At 44.4% G+C, this 11,599-nt stretch overlaps 1 long non-coding RNA gene across 5 annotated transcripts; it reads right to left on the bottom strand.

The window, feature by feature from the left end:
* Positions 1 to 1,131: 1,131 nt before the first annotated feature.
* On the bottom strand, positions 1,132 to 11,454 carry LOC311432313. 5 transcript variants are annotated; one of them, XR_014689975.1, is made up of 7 exons: positions 10,562 to 11,454; positions 9,707 to 9,847; positions 8,371 to 8,504; positions 5,952 to 5,979; positions 5,305 to 5,375; positions 2,155 to 4,438; positions 1,132 to 2,004 (listed from the first exon to the last, which is right to left on the bottom strand). It is a non-coding gene; the product is annotated as an uncharacterized lncRNA (long non-coding RNA). The 5 variants fall into 5 exon arrangements; XR_014689976.1 differs by having other exon boundaries at positions 1,132 to 3,727; positions 4,308 to 4,438; XR_014689974.1 differs by having other exon boundaries at positions 1,132 to 4,438.
* Between the last annotated feature and the right edge of the window lie 145 nt (positions 11,455 to 11,599).

Genomic DNA, 11,599 nt, shown 5'->3' with positions numbered 1-11,599 from the left:
AACATATAGCTGGATAACGGAGGGGGAAAATCCACCTACCCCCTCACGCTTTATGCTGGGAACCTGATATTACCTCGAGCTCGCTGTCTTCCCAGCTGGCTGGGTATTGGATTGTTTGTGTTGGACCTCCTCCAGGATTAGCAGCAGCATCTGCACAGTTTTCAACATCTCATCGTGCTAAATCGCTTTGTTTTGAGATCTGATTGCACCCGATCTCCATTATTTTAATTGTTTAATGTATTATAATTAGGGGGTAATTAGATCTAGCAGATCCCACTTCAGCCCTGCGGATCCACACCCGTCTGCAGGCTGCAGGAAGCACGAGACAAAAAGGGTCGATCCCACGCTGGCTTTTCAGCCCCAAGATCAGTGCTATTTTTTGCCACTGACTGTGAACGAAGTTTCCTATCTTCTCTTCCCCATCACCTTATCCCAGTGGAAAGAGCATTCACCCGGGACAGGGGGGACCCAGATTCAATTCAATCCATCCTAAAGAAGATAAACCCATTGCTTCAGGGAACGCTCTTGCTACCAGGAAACCTTTAGCTCCTGCTGAAATGTCATATTTGTGCCAAAATGGACAGCAGAGCATTGATCCTGAGCTGCTGGGCAGGGCTGCAACGGAGAGCCAGGAGCCCTGGTTCTGCTGCTGTGCCTCATCCAGTGATCGCTGCTGGGTGAAATAAATAAGCTCAGTTACCTTTCGGAGGAGGATCAGCACTGCAGCCAGCTAAAGGTGCGAGGCTGCTCACTTGACTTTGAGGAACGTGTGCCCAAAGGAAGATGCTGCAGGGGCAGTGCTGGAGGAGCACAGGCACTCGATCCAGGCAAAATGCCTCGAGCAGAGGCGAAATGGGTGGGCTGCAGAATGAGCACCCACCAGCCCTGAGCTTCTCCCGAGCTTCTGCAGCTTCTGTTTCAGCCTGCTCTGAAAACGTTTCCGAGATGAATTGAAGGCTCTCCCTTCGAAAAGCAAAGAAAAAGGGGATCTTCCGTAGGAAGCTCGGTAAAAAACAAGCAGGGAAAAAAAAAAAAAAAAAAAAAGAAAAAAAAGATTTCTAGCGAGCATGGAGATAGAATTTAAATTTTAAGGCTCTGGAAGGAAAAAAAAAAAAAAAAAAGTGCCTTCTATATTTTTAAATCCCTTTGAACATTTACAGATCTGCAAACATAGTCAGTTAGAACAACTGCAATCAAAACAATACACAGCATCTGCTTGTAGCCTAATTTGGGGATTCTTTTCGACTCCCCAGACATAACGCTGGCTCATTTTTTTAGGTGGAGAAACGTTTTTATTTTGGTATTTTTTTTTCTCTGAAGACAAGGTAGTTCGAAAATAACGTGTGGGATGGATTCATAAATTCATAACTGGTTTGCAGGGCTGCTAGAAATGAAAAATAGCAATAATAATTTGAGAAATCGCAGCGTTTGGGCCAGCAATCCTTACATCCGGGCTGGTCCTGAGGGCTGAGCACCATTCCTCTGCTGCCTGGCTCTTTGTTAGTGCTGTCAGCAGAGCTGCTGAGCATTTCTGACTCAGGTGGGCAGAGCGCTTCACACCCCAGTAGCCATGACCACAGACTGGGAGGGACCCGGCGGCAGCTATTGTTGCCAGGGGAGAATTTGTCAGAGCAAGAAGCTCGCTGGGGAGTGCTGGGGAAGGGAGGAGCAGGCCAAAATCACCGGCAAGGCTGCTCTGTGGGAGGAAGATCATGATGGGGAGGGGGGATTTTTTGGCATGGCATAGACAAGGGGTGCTTCAGTGCTGTGAAAATCCAGAGGAAAGCCTGGCAGAGCTCTCTGAACGTCCCCCTTGAGCTGCTGTGTCTTACCTAGGTGGAGAGGTGATATGCTGGAGATGTGAATTGCTCTGTGAATGTAGGAGTGGTGCCAGGCACTGCAGAACAAACTCCCAAATCTCCCTGGGAGTGGCACGCTGCACAAGTGCCAGTAAAGGCTTCTCAGTTGACAGCTGAGGTAAGGGTATGGCAGCCTGGCTTCTACCTGAGAATCGGAAGGAAAAGCCTTCCCTGAGTCATCCCTGCCTGGTTCAGGGGCAGGCCTGGGATTGCACATCAAGGACACGTGCACAATAGCTTGAAACTTCCAGCAGAAAGCAAACCCTTAACCAGGTTTGCTTCATCACCTACTTACTATCTGTAGAGATACAGATGGAGATGGAGAAAATAAGTGGTCTGGAGAGCTCCTTGTTTGGTGCTGAGTAGCTGTAGCACACACGGCACTGACTTGTGGATTTAAGCGTGCTCCATGATGCTTCAAGATCCTCTTGCCTGACCATCAGCCATAGCTCTTCCAAATCTCCACCTTGTCTTGTGATCTGCTTGTTAATCCCCCTGTGTGCCTCTCCTTTCCAGCAGTTGCAGGATGCAGCACAGATCTTCCCATTCTTTAAGACCATCTGTGGCTTTCACCTGTAGTTGTGCTTTTTACTGCTTCTCTTCATTCAGCCAAATTCTGAACATAGAAATGCTTCAGGCTTCTCTTATTAACCTCCTTGATGTTTGTCTTCACAGCAGGTGGAACATTTTTTACACTAAGTTTTGGGGGTTTAGATTTTTTCCACCAAATCTCATCCCTCCAACTATCATTGCACATTGGCAAAAAAATCCAAATTTTCCTTAGAAGAGCACCCAACCTCTGATTTTGAGTTTTTATTTGGCATTGGTAAGGACCTCAATCCATGGCCTAACAAGTCTTCCTTGTACACTGTTGTCTCTATGCAGCTTTTTGCACTTGCAGGCATGAGCTGTAACCAGCTACGGTGATATTTTTCTAGTGAGAGAAGAACGAGAGCTGATCAACACACCTGTTGGTGAAGTCCAGAGGCATTCACAGCATTCAGAAGTTCGTGTACTGCTGTTATTGCTGCCTGCATGCTGCCTATCCTATCACAGAGATCATTTGTTTTCAGCCTAGTTGCACTCCTAATTAACCTAGCCAGAAGCCCATTAGAATGGCTGAAAACAAGTTTGAAAAAATAAATGTTTAACTGAGAAGTGAGACATTAACTATTTGGGAGATAATCGCATCCATAAACTTGTTAGTCTCCTTCAGCAGTTTAACTTTCTTCTCATACAAAACTCATTTTCAAGTAATAAATAAATTAAAAGAAAGAGAGAGAGAGAGAGAGAGAATCCAGAAATTAGGGAGGAAAAAGAGTAGCTGCCCTGTGAGACCTCAGGTCTGGAGTTTTTTCCTCAAAAATTTCTCCTCAAGGCTTAGGTTTCAAAGTCTGTGCTAGGTAAATGATGAGAAAGATTGGCTTGGTAACTCTGGCCATGGCCTGCAAGCAACAGGGTGGGATCTCGGTCCCTTCTTCAGCCTGGGATTTTCTGTATGGCCATAGGCAAATGATGCAGGTATTTGCCTGAGAGCTTTGTCCCTACAAAACCTTATCCTGCAGGACTGGGTGTAGATGTCGATTTGCTGCTGACCTTTAAACGACTGTAAAACTGTAACTTGGCCACACTGCAAGCACTCCCACTACTTTTATACTTCCTGAGGCTTATCTATTATGCAAAACCAGACAGGTTTCACAAGCTGGGACACTGTGCAGAAGAGCAGCTTTTATCACAGCACAGTGCTATGTGCGTAGCTGTTCTTTGTTTTGACACAGCATGGTTGGGTCATCCTGTGCAGACAACTGACCGGAGAAGATCTAGAAAAACTTCCTCTTCTAGATAAGGTACCCATCCTGAGGTAGAACCTGAGAGAAAAGACAAAAAGGAGGCAAGTAATTTGTTTCTCCGGTTTCTCCACATCCTAACAGCCTGGCTGAAGTTTTTGGATGAAGAAAGAGCCAGTAACTGGCTCCCAGCAGGGTACCTCTGAGACCTCATTACTAAATCAGACAAAATTTGTACGCCTGTTAAGTTACATGGACTGATACTGAGCCAGGAGAGCAGGGGGAATGCAAAGATAGTAACAGACTCCCAAAATTCTGGGAGGAAAGCAGGTGTTCAGGGTGGAAAGAAGGAAGAAGAGGCAGGACAAGAGAGTCGAGTTGCTCTGCAAGAAATAAAACAAGTGAAGTGGGCTTTGACTGATTGTTTTCACAGTCTTGTGTTGTCTCCTAAAATCTCCTTTGCCCTAATAACCTCAGGTTATCTTTCAAAACCCACCCTCCATGTAGGGCATATGCTATGCTCAATCAAAATCTTTGAGCACACTCTGGCTGGCTGGCTGCTCTCAACTGCTATAAAAGGCTGGCTTCCACCTGCCTTCTCCACCGTGCAGGCATTTAATTATGCTCCTTGTCCTCTGTACAGCTGCAGTTTCTCACAAACCTTATTTATCTTGAGATTTCATCTTTCAAATTCGGTTGAAATTGGGTCCCGAAGTTTTTTAAGGGGAATTGCTGAATGTACAGAGAGATAAACAACACAATCCTATAAACTTCGTTTCAAAGGCAACCAGGCTAAAAAAAAAAAAAAAAAAACACAGCTTTTAATTTCTGATCCTGTTCGTGCCAAATGTTGTCTAACATTTCAGCAGCAATCTGTGGCCCTGAGAGCCTCTTTCAATATCCTATCAAGAATATAAAATAAATTGTGATAAATGTAGTCAGTATAAAACAAAATGAGTGGAAATTGGTTGCTGGGATGCAAAACCGAAGTTGACAGGCAGTTGAGAGGAAACTTGCAAGAAAATGCTTATTTTGTGTATTTCTTTGGGGCTTAGCAGCCTGGAGCTGTCAAGATGGTTTTGCACATGCTCGGCAGCAAAAACAAGGGAACGAAGAGATTTTACCAGTGGAAAATGCAAGTTCCCACAGCACTAAGCAAACCGTCGGGGTTAAAAATGCTGTTAATGCCTGTAACTTGAATGAATTTGCTTAAATACTTATTTCAGGGCCCAAGTTTCCCTTGTAAAACTACATTTTGAATTTCCTTAGTAGCTTGCTAGTTTCACCAAAGGTTTATGAAAAATCTTAATAAAATATTTTAGTAAATTCTCCTTTATCCATACTTCTATTTAACCATTCAGGTAACAGTGAGAGTTTATGGAGATGGACTTTTCTACTCTAGAAATTGTGGTTGCTAAGACCACCTCAGAAAATGATCTTTGAGTTACTGCATCATTCCATTTTAAAGAATAATGATAAACAAATACACAATTCACTGTATTAGTAATTCCTTGGATTTCCTTTTAAAAATATAGGTTCAACAAATTACCTGCTGATCATGTTTTTAGTGAGAGTTCTCATCTATTATACACTAGCTATGCTACTTCGTTTTTGAGGCCCTTTAGAAGTCCTCAGGCTATATGAAACTGGCAACTTACATGTATACGAACTGCGAGCACACCTTAGCATTTCTTCTGATGCCTTCAACTGTAGCAGCCGTTGTATATTTCTAAAGAATGTAAACACAGTAAATAATTTATCGTTTAAAAAATATCAGACAAATTAATTCAGAATAAATGCATACAAGGCAAGGAGGCCTGAAATTTAGTGACAGAACAGATATGAAACAAGACATTACAGAACCTTTTTCCTGACAATCAACGTTAAAATAACATTAGCTCGTAAGCTCAAATAAATAAAAAATAAGTCCAAAAATAAATCAAAGTAAGTATAATAGAATGATGTTAGTCTCAAGTCTGCTTCAAGACATCCTGTCTCTTCTGGTAACACTTTTTATGTATTATCTCGCTCGCTCAAGAACAGTTACACATAAAGGAAATGAACACAAGCTAAGGAGAGTTCCAAGTTCCCAAATCCCCGTGGCTATTGTTTGCAAAAAGAAAAGAACTGCTTTCAGCTATAGACCAACCAAATTACTCAGGATTTAGTAATTCAGGGTGTAATTTAGGGCTATGTAGAGTACCAGGATAAGACCAATGCATGGTGATTTTATCAGCACGGTATTAACTTCACTCCAACTCATACTTTCAGCCCCAGAGGACCCGGGTTCAGCCAGTGATCTCACCTGACAGTGGCCTCATCCATCTTGTCTCCTGTAGGGAGAAATTGAGAAGAAAACATATCTGATCCACTCATTCAATACGTCTTTGGAAGACACAAATAACTCAGCATTTGGGCAATCGGTTAAGAATGAGAATATAATAAAATCACAAGACATAAACCATATATATTCCACTCGCAGGCCTCTGTCTAGCCAAGTGTCTTTAAACACTCACGTTAAGTCTCCTTGTGCTGATGGTTGGGGATATTTCATTTGATTTCTTCACAGTTCTGATAACTGCAGCAGCATCCCTAAAATGCTCCTTAGCTGCTTCTCAAAATAGTCTGATTAATCAATCTTATTCAAGTGCTGAACTTTATTCTTCCGCATAGCTTTTCAGTTTGCATTTAATTTTGCAAAATCAAATCAGGTACAACACAGAAATAGGATGAATTTTCCATGGGAAAGTAAATACACCCAAAGCCGTGGCAAGTTGCCTGCTCTGAAAATGAGCTTTCAGCAGTTCAAGAATTTGCTCATTTTCTCCTCAATATGTAGGTGCTCAAATGTCGCACATGCATTCGAACACTAAAAGGAAAGGAATCAAATAAGATCCATCCATGGAGCTACATTTTATACACAACATCCCAACCTCTCAAACTAACTCGCAGCTAACTTGGTACTGAAATTCGTTGCAGCCCTTTAAATACATTCTGGTGTTCTCTGCCATGTCATACACTAAATGTCAGAAATAAAAGTTTTTTAGATTAAATTCAGCTTCTAGTGACCTCTGTGCAAACTTGCGGGCTTTCATACCTTGCTGGAACTTTTTCTAAACAAGGAAGAACTGCATTTAGCTTCCTTTCTCAGAAAGGTCAGTAGGAAGTAAAGAGCAGCGTCAATTTATCTTTGTCATTTGGCGACAAGTTCTGTGAAGGAAGTTGCCATTTCACATCACTTTTATTTTCAGAACCAAGGAACGTGCTAACTCATAATCTACCTGCTCTATGCCATTTATTTGGTGGTGTTCTGACATCCTTCTTGGATACACATCACTTTTGTGACAAAATGTTTACTAATGTTAAAAAAAAATCTACATTTTATTTTTGTGAAAATGATGTTTGCATTTTCCTGACAGCAGAATCTCAGGAATCATCCTTCAGGACACTTGCAACCAGGCACTAACTCCCTAATATATGCATTTAAACCAGTCCATATCCAAAATAACATGAGAATTTAACTCCTGTGTACCTGCTTACTGAAGCAGGACTTGCTCTGATTCTTCAGCTAGATGTGCCATTTTTAATAAAAATGGACTATGGATGGAAAGGTGAGGAGTTTGGAGAAGGTTCTCAGCAAATCTCTAGGGAAATGGAGGGAAAGGGCATTTAAGACCCAGCAGCTCCAACTGCTTTCCATTCAGTGGCAGAAAATAGCAGCCCTATCCACAATTTATATTTTTTATCACTGGCACCTGACACGGAGTCAGAATCTGACTCATGTTAGACCACTGGGGGAAAAAAAAAAAAAAGAAAAGAAAAGAAAAGAAAAAAAAAAAAAAGGAACAAAATGCAAAGTCTAAAATGCATCCTTCCTTCAGTAAAGTCTCTGCTTGATCAATCTACAAGAATGTCCTGAGAACAAAGTGTGTTAGCTGACTCAAGACCTCAATCAGACTACACAAGAGAGGAAATATCTCATCCACTAATGCTATCAGCAAAGCTTGAAGTTTGACTTTTAAATCACAGGTTGTGGCCAAGGAAAGACTTGAAGGCAGCTATGATGGATTCCTTTAAATTTTGATGAAAGTTTTACTCCAGAAAGGTGGTGATACTCTGAAGATCTTGCTTTTGCTAAGTGGGGGCAAGCAGCTCAAAGCCCTACAGAAGCTCAAAAAGACTATGTAAGGATCCATAGTCCTATATACAACATAATAACCTGAGAATTGGTGCAGAAAAGTGTGAAACAAATTCACAACAGCTAGGGTTTTGAGCAAGCAGCTTTCAGAAAAGTGGCTCCTGATGGCTGGACACCACAGGACAGAGCTGCCATCTCTTCTTTCTCCCCACATAGGCCATAGATTTGCCGAATCATCTCCTGGTCTCCTGAGAAATGCCCTTTGCTAGGCTGCCTTTCCTCATTTTCCTGTTCCCAGGAAAAAATAAGGCAATCAGAACATGTCCATTTTCTAGCAGCAGCAGCAGCCGCCTCCTGGTTAGCTCCAGGATCGAGCAACGCTCTGCCTCCCAGTTCCGGACAGCATTCACCGACCTTTAAGAGCTATTCCTACTGACTTCCTGGACTGCTTTCCCTAGGCTGTGTGAGGATAACCTCCCCCAAAATTCCTGCTGTCCTCTTCCAGCAAGCGGATAACCTTCCTTTAACCACCCGTCCACTTTCAGTCGGGTATGGTTAAGCACAGGGGAGAATAACTAGCACTTACAGGAGAAACGATGAGAGGGAAGTAGAAAGAACTAAATGCTGTGCTCGAGGGAGAATAAAAGACATCTGGGGCCGTTTTCATTTTTTTCCCACTCCGTTTCTTCCTCTCTCAAGAAGCAAGTGAAGTGAGAAGCGCTGTAAATAAACACACATAGATATACTTTTATATGCTAATGTGTCTAACTCCACAAATGAATTTTTGCTCCTAGCTGTTGACAAGTATGCCTGACAGTCTGAGATAGTGAAAGTGCAAGTCATCGAACAAAAAGCCGTGTGGAAAGCAGCACAGAAAATGCATTTGAAGGAAAGGGAAACTGCTTAAAGCCTATCTTTTTAAGAGGCCGAGCTCCTTGGTCAAAACTGCAGCAAGCAAGACAAAATATAACATTCCACGCTGGGGGAAAAGTGCAGGAAATGTAAGAATAGAAGACAGCAGGAGAGTATCTGTTCAGGAGACGGCATATGCAAAGGTGAGTAATGTCTAATTCCTTGGATCTGTTTCAAATGGCAGCGTTTGTAAAATCCAGAGAAGTGGAAATGGTGTTTGGCAAAAATAGCTTACTTAAAGGAGAACGAGTGCAGAGTCTATTGACATATGGGGCTGCTAGCAAACAAAAACTATGGTTAGTGGCAATTAGGGCTGCTGCAGGAGACGTTCCATTCACTCCAAAAACAGAAATAATGGAAAGAAGTGAATGGAAAGGCTGATGTTTTCCTTCCACAAACCTATTAACACTACCTACTGTATTGCAGCCTACTTCGCAAGCCATTGCCCTGTGTTTCCTGGAGGTACCAAGAAGTGATACGATGCATACCTGTGCTTCAGCTGACACACACACTCCAGCATGGATTTTTGTGCACTTGTAAGGCTGTAAGGATTATTCTATTTTCTCGTATCAGTTCATTTTTCACCACGTTACCACAAAACATTCAAATACCTCTGAAAATGTATAGTCTATATTTGGGTAGCTGCCATTTCAATGAGACTTTTCTACAAAATAAAGGTTTAAAGCTTATGTTAAAAATGAACTCTGTAACATAACTTGAAGCAAGTTGCAGCAAATGCTGTGCCATCATACCATCTGTGTTCAAGTACAGCTCTCGAGCTCTCCTCCTATAGCTTCCTAAAGTGGAAAATAATGATAAAAAAATAAAAAACAGATAAGATGAAGAAGCATTGTGTGTTGGAATCCATTATGAACCTGAGCCTTACCCTGCTTGTCACAATAAACAAACTCCTCTGTATCTGCCTCCTGCAACAAGGTGTCACTGGGGAAATAAAAAAGGAAGGTTATGTTCTTCATCAGGTTTAAATTAAGCAGCAGAGATCTTCTCACCTGACACAGCTAGCCAAGCCTGGCCAGCTTTGCTTGACCCAGCGTTGTCCACCAGCCTCCATGCTCTGCTGTCCTTGGCTCCTTCCTCAGGCATCCCAGCAATATTCCACGGGCAAGCGAGTGAAATTCTTATGGAAGGCACTAGAAATGTTAAGAAAGAAAAAAAAAAAAGTAATATATATATATATATATATATATTCCTCAGTGTTAAATCAATGTCTAGGATATCAGTAGCTGCTGGAGAAAACAAGGAGGAAAAGGCACGTTATGACAAACCTCAACACACATCTTAGGCCGTGAGCAAGGGTGGTAACAGAGCCATAAGCCAGTAGTACAGGTAAAATGTCACTGCTGAAAATGGAGCAGTTCTTTTTGTGATACAATTTTAAAGGTAGATGAAACAAAGCCCTGTTCTTAGGAAACCAATTTTGTCATGCGGAGCTTGAAATAGAGTCTTCCTGATATTCAGTCAAAACACGGGACAGTTGGTTGGAAGATTTGGAAATAAAATCCCCATTCTGGCCACTTCATCACGCTCCCAGTCTCCGTCCCCTTTGCCAAGGCAGGGAGAAGGGAAGGCGAGGAGTGTGCCAAGCAGCTCCCCCAGAAGCGCCTGGAAAAGACAGAGACGTGCGGGAAAGGCTGCGAGGCACAACACGGGAGGCGGCGAGCTCGCAGGAGAACCTGCTCACGCTGTTTTCTCCGGTCCCGTCCCAGCCTAGCCCTGACCAGTGACTTGCCAAGAGCACAAGCACACTCCCAACTTCCTCCTGCTTTCCGAGAAGCGAGTACCTCAGCCTTCCTATGCTCTTCCCACACGCTGCCCTACCAAGAGATTTTTACGGCTCTACCCACACAAATACCCCTCCGTCCCGTGCTTTGGCTATTTCTGCACGAGCTGTTTTGAAGGATTTGCCCAGCAAGCGTGCGTGAGGCGAGCAGGAGCAGCTCGGAGCACTGCTGCGGCTTGTTTTCCAGCCGCTGCTCCACCGCTGAGATACAGGAACCCGCCACGTGACCGCCGCGCGAGGTTTTTCTGTTGGATCCCGCATGGAAAAAGGAACAGGGTGGAGTGCTGGCTGCAATCTCCATAAATACGAGCGCCTGGAGCGAGTCCACGAGAGGGAATCTCCCTCTCCCAGCGGAGGTGCTCCTGCTCCGTGACACCGCCAGCTTGCGGTACAAAGCCTGAGGAGAAAACCTCCCCGGCCCCTCTGCTGTCACCGGCCATGGGCAGCGGACACATTGGGGCGCTTTCTCCAGCTTCCACCGACAGCAGACCCCAAGCCTCAGCATCCTGCAGCCGCTGCCTCGCTCAGGCCGGCGAGGCACCACCTCAGCGGCTTCTCATGGGATGCCCCAGCCAGGAGCGGGGTTTTATTTCCGATCCTGCTCATCCCAAAGCCCAGAAGCAAGCTCAGGACGCAGCATGCTGAGGCAGAGAACGAGGCAGCCAAGTGGATGCAGGCTTCAACATCTTATTTTATTTTTATTTTATTTCACGCACAAAAAGCGTTCCCAATATTTAGCATTCCCACACGCCTCCCACTCCTTCCCAGCACCTCCTCAGGACCCTCAGACCCTTTCCCCAGGCACCCCACCCACGGGGGTCTCTCCCGGGACCCCCTCAGCACTCCCGGGGCTCCCTGTGAGGGAACCGGGGGTGCTCGGGGAGCCCCCACAGCAGCTCCCCACGGGGGAGCCATTTTGTGCACCCCCCCCCCACCCCACCACCACGAGGGAGCAGAAATGAGGGGTGCTGTGCTTTTTGTGACAAATTTGTGTTGTTTTTTTTTTTTTACATAAGGGGGGGGGGAACACAAAAGGGCGGCGGAGATCGGGAGGTGGGCGGAGGGGGGGGGGGGGAACGGCCGCGCGCCCCCGCCGCCGGGG

This window comes from Aythya ferina (assembly GCF_964211825.1).
Source record: "Aythya ferina genome assembly, chromosome: 2".
Taxonomy (NCBI): Eukaryota; Metazoa; Chordata; class Aves; order Anseriformes; family Anatidae; genus Aythya; species Aythya ferina.
This window is presented reverse-complemented; position numbering and strand designations above follow the sequence as displayed.